At 45.3% G+C, this 5,435-nt stretch overlaps 1 protein-coding gene across 1 annotated transcript in view; it reads right to left on the bottom strand.

Moving 5' to 3' along the window:
- The window catches only part of GDAP1L1 (ganglioside induced differentiation associated protein 1 like 1), a 94,540-nt gene extending 94,226 nt beyond the window's left edge, over window positions 1-314 (bottom strand). The window contains exon 1 of the mRNA XM_077252781.1: window positions 1-314. This exon is cut by the window's left edge and continues 182 nt beyond it. The gene's annotated coding sequence lies outside the window, so the exon portion shown is untranslated.
- Between the last annotated feature and the right edge of the window lie 5,121 nt (window positions 315-5,435).

Raw genomic sequence — 5,435 nt, 5'->3', positions numbered from 1 at the left:
CAGCCTGAAACAGAAGAAAGGAGGCTGCTCCTGAGCTGCTGCTCCAGCAATAGCATCATCACATGGTTCTGTGGCCACCACCAGTAGCAGGGGGCCTCCTATTCCTCCTCCTCATCATCATCACCCTGCACTGCCAGCACCAGGAATCTCTCTGAATGCCAGCCTCACGGATGTCTATGTGCATCAGTAGAAATCATCACTGCCCTCATCATTACTGGTCCATCAGCCTCCCTCAAGGTCACTCCTCGTGTGCTGTGTAATTATCAGGCTGCAGGAAATCAGGGAGTATTAATGACATTAATCAGATGTCATGTGACCCAGTATACAAGGCAACCCCATATCTCCAGTGAGAATTGGAATATTCACATGGATATGTATGCGGCTGGGATTGGTGGAGTTTTGTGACGTGTAATCTGGAATAACGAGATTACATGACAATGATGTGATAGATTATTATTAGTGATGATAATTGGGGCAAAACGAGGCAGAACTGCAGGATGGGTCAGCGGAGTACTACGGGTATGGGATTCTTTAACCCCATATAGTCCTAATAATACTCAGAGCAGAGGGTTTGTTACCGTCGTATCCAGTCTAGAGAATTTCACATCGGCGTGTGAAGGCTTGGACTACATATGTATTGCAGCAAGAAGACCGCGTGACACTTTGCCCTGTGACCATAGTCGCATAAATGTTTTTGTTCGCACGTGTCGGAGAAATGCAGAGTCGCCATGTTATCACTAGGCCATATCTCAAATACTTTTCTACAATGTATCAGTGCCAGTAAACTGTATCAGTCCAGAGACCAGGCTACTTTGCTTACAGAGGATTGTCTAGACTGGAAAGCACCAGAAAGGCATGGACATCTCTCGCTATGTGCTCCTGCGCACGACCGATTATTTCAGATGAGTGCTATCTGTGGTTTTCACGGATAGCCCCTGTACCCATGATACTCTATGGGGCTGTGCACATGTCCAATTTTTTTTTCGCACTGAGAGTTCCCAGGGAAAAATCGGAGACATGTCCGATTTTGATCTGAGTGTCGTCTCTAAAATGGATCGCACTCGGATGACATCTGAGTGCAGACCTATTTGATTGATAGAATGGACAAGGTGAATACATTTTTTTTTCTCTCCATTTCCAAGAAAAAGTGAGGCCACTCTGATCAATATCTGATTGGAATAAATCTGACCGTTTTTCTCAGATGGACAGAAAACAACCGTGTGAACCTACTTTATGGTTGAGAATCTTTCCAGTCACTGACAGCAAGCAGAGCTCTTGAAAACAGTGAAGATCTGAAACTAAATGTGTAGAATAAATTTGCAGAACTGATTCACATACAATTCTAAGGCATCAGTTTGTCTATTCTATTTAGAACAAACGGAACAGATAAATCCTACAGTTCTGACGCAGACAATAGCATTAGGGCCCATTGATATACACTCACCGGCCACTTTATTAGGTACACCGTGCTAGTAACGGGTTGGACCCCCTTTTGCCTTCAGAACTGCCTCAATTCTTCGTGGCATAGATTCAACAAGGTGCTGGAAGCATTCCTCAGAGATTTTGGTCCATATTGACATGATGGCATCACACAGTTGCCGCAGATTTGTCGGCTGCACATCCCAAAGATGCTCCATACAAGGCAGGATGGATCCATGCTTTCATGTTGTTTACGCCAAATTCTGACCCTACCATCCGAATGTCGCAGCAGAAATCGAGACTCATCAGACCAAGCAACGTTTTTCCAATCTTCTACTGTCCAATTTCGATGAGCTTGTGCAAATTGTAGCCTCAGTTTCCTGTTCTTAGCTGAAAGGAGTGGTACCCGGTGTGGTCTTCTGCTGCTGTAGCCCATCTGCCTCAAAGTTCGACGCACTGTGCGTTCAGAGATGCTCTTAGGCCTACCTTGGTTGTAACGGGTGGCGATTTGAGTCACTGTTGCCTTTCTATCAGCTCGAACCAGTCTGCCCATTCTCCTCTGACCTCTGGCATCAACAAGGCATTTCCGCCCACAGAACTGCCGCTCACTGGATTTTTTTTCTTTTTCGGACCATTCTCTGTAAACCCTAGAGATGGTTGTGCGTGAAAATCCCAGTAGATCAGCAGTTTCTGAAATACTCAGACCAGCCCTTCTGGCACCAACAACCATGCCACGTTCAAAGGCACTCAAATCACCTTTCTTCCCCATACTGATGCTCGGTTTGAACTGCAGGAGATTGTCTTGACCATGTCTACATGCCTAAATGCACTGAGTTGCCGCCATGTGATTGGCTGATTAGAAATTAAGTGTTAACAAGAAGTTGGACAGGTGTACCTAATAAAGTGGCCGGTGAGTGTATATTGATATATATGGGATCCGTCTTGTTTCTGGCACATACTGGACGCCAGATGGACCCAATATACATCAATGGGCCCCACTGCTTCTGTTTGTAGCAGGACCGTATAGGATAATATCACTTATCTGTTCTGAACGACATGATTACGGTGTTGGCATAAAACATCGTAGCCATATGAAAACATGGAGCCCCAGTTGTGCCATCACTTTATATGAAGTTGTGTTCATCAATCACATAAAATGGCTCAGGGCCTGCATGTTTTCCATTGAACCTGCCTACAAAGAGCCGGACAGGGGCGTAACTATAGTTAGTGCAGGGGTTTAAGTTCCACCCGGGCCCTGGAGACTAGGAATGCCCAAAAGGTCCCATATGAGAAGACCAATACCATTAAAGACCCATAATATATTGTTGCCCTGTTGGAGATTTTGCATAGGGGCCCATGAGTTGCTGCTATGTTACTTAGCTTAGTCAGCTCCGCCAGGTAGTTCATGGACTGAGATGGACGCCACCAGTAGCCCCAACAACAGGTTGTTCCTTCAACTCCTATAATGAGCAGGTCGGTCTCCCTAAGTCACCAGAAAGTGGTCCCCCTCTTGCCACCTACATGGCCTATTGCTCTCCTCATATATTGCTGTCAGTTCCGCGCAACTTAAAGTGGTTCTACACTACTGGACAACCAGGGAAAAAAAAAATTCACCTCCCAACCTGGCCAGTGCCGCTCTCCCATACTCAGCGCTGCGTCCCCTGTATCCAAACTTGGTCACTGATTGGCTTTGCTGCTTCTCCAGCTTGGGTGAATTGTGAGCACTGTAGCCTATCGGCAGCTACTGATTGTCTGCAGCGCTTCCATAACGCACCAGATGGATGTTGGTCTCAGCTGACTGGCATAGGACACAATGTGGAGTACAGAGGAGCGGCACTACTCCAGAAACGGAGTCTCTTGTGCTCCTGTCACACATGCCCAGTGAGCTGACCATTAGATTATTGGTTCAACGGCACATGCGCTCAATCTGTGTACAGCTAAGGGCATTATGAGATTTATAGTTCTCAGTTTATTACTGAAGCTACTTACACACATACATACATTTTCCCACTCCCAGAAGTCTTGAAGCTACAGAATAGCACACAGCGTGGACTGCAATCATTGTGAGCAGATATTCTGAGATGTCTGGCCTGTTATAACTGAAAATATGTAAAATCTGACTGCAAAAAAAAGGAAAATCTGCAGAATCCATTACAATCCATTTCCAGTAAACATGCAAACTATGAAGATTTATTCTTCGGTTAGATGATGCCATCTTGTGGCGAAACATGACATAAATGTCCCAGCGCCTTACAGACATTATTGGCACTGTCCCCCTTTGGGGCTCACAATCTACGTTCCCTATCAGTATGTCTTCGGAGTGTAGGAGGAAACCAGAGACACCAGTGGAAATCCACCCAAATACGGGGAGAACATACAAACTCCTTGCAGATGTTGTCCTGGGTGGGATTTGAATCCAGGACCGCAGTGCTGCAAAGCAACAGTGCTAACCACTGAGCCACCGTGCTGGACATAAATAATAATGACCTGTGCTTAGGCCGGGAATAGCAAAACAGTAATAACTAATGGAAATTCCATTATAAAAAGCTCCTGAATAATAATAGAAATTAACAATCGTTTTCTCTGGGTACGTGATCACTATAAAATGAAAGTGGCCGCCATCTTGTTACACTGATATACAAATCTATTCTAGAATGTTATTAGGACAGATGTCTGTGAGCATGTGCAGGAGACGCTCCTCTCTCCTTTGTGTGTAGTAATATGTGGTCACAATGGATATTAGGATGTAATACTGTGTAATGCACAGTATAGTGCAGCCTCACACACACAGTATAATGCATACACAATTACACATATATACAACGTGGGCCGTTTATATGGATACACCTAAATAAAATGGGAATGGTTGGTGCACCACCACATTATGGGTGTCAGGTCCGAGCATTCCTACATGAACAGTTTCCTGGAAAGTGGATTAGTCGTTGTTGGCCAGTTGAATGGCCACCAAGGTCTCCCGATCCGACCACCTTAGACTTTTATCTTTGGGGTACATCTGAAGGCAATTGTCTATGCTGTGAAGATACGAGATGTGCAGCATCTGAAACATTGGATACTAGAAGCCTGTGCTAGCATTTCTTCTGTGGTGCTGCTATCAGTGTGTCATGAGTGGGAGAAGAGGGTTGCATTGACAATCCAACACAATGGGCAGCACTTTGAAAACATTTTATAAGTGGTCATAAACTTGTAAATAAATCATGAAAGAATAAAGTTACGTTAAAACCAAGCACACCATTGTTTTTCTTGTGAAATTCTCAATAAGTTTGATGTGTCACATGACCCTCTTCCCATTGGAAAAAATATAGTTGGCAGACTTCAAAATGGCCACCATGGTCACCACCCATCTTGAAAAGTTTCCCCCCTCCCATATACTAATGTGCCACAAACAGGAAGTTGATATCACCAACCATTCCCATTTTATTTAGGTGTATACATATACATGGCCCACCCTGTACACATATACAATACAATATATTCAGCTCTCCTCCTCGTTCCCCGCGCTGCTCCAGGCTTTGCTCCGGTCTCATCAGCCCTACTGCTGGCACAGCATGAAACACGATAAAGTGACGTCATCGTGCACCAGCTGAGTCAGAAGCAGAAGGGGAGTGATGGAAGAGGGAATGTCATCTGACATTCTCTCCTCCACCACTGCTTTCAACTGTATTGGCATCTATGATACTGATAAGTTGAATTTGCGATGCGGGCCCCTGGAGGAGCGGGGGCCCAGGACAGCTGCCTGGTCTGCCTGCCCATAATGCCGGCCCTGTAACCGTGCTAAGGGTATGTACATGCAGTTGACTTATGGTAGTTTTAATGAGCTTATTAGGATGCTGCTTTCTTATGTTGATTCCTTTCTAGTGATGAAACAAATTGCTCGGATAAGGCATTATCCGAGCATGCTCAGGGGCTAACCGAGTGTCTCCTGTGTGCTCGAATAATTTGATCGAGTCCCCGCGGCTGCAACTCTCACGGCTGTTTGACAACCACAACACATGCAG

This window comes from Ranitomeya variabilis, chromosome 4 (genome assembly GCF_051348905.1).
Source record: "Ranitomeya variabilis isolate aRanVar5 chromosome 4, aRanVar5.hap1, whole genome shotgun sequence".
In the NCBI taxonomy this organism is placed as follows: Eukaryota; Metazoa; Chordata; class Amphibia; order Anura; family Dendrobatidae; genus Ranitomeya; species Ranitomeya variabilis.
Note: the sequence above shows the minus strand (reverse complement) of the source record. Positions and strands in the feature narration are given on the sequence as shown.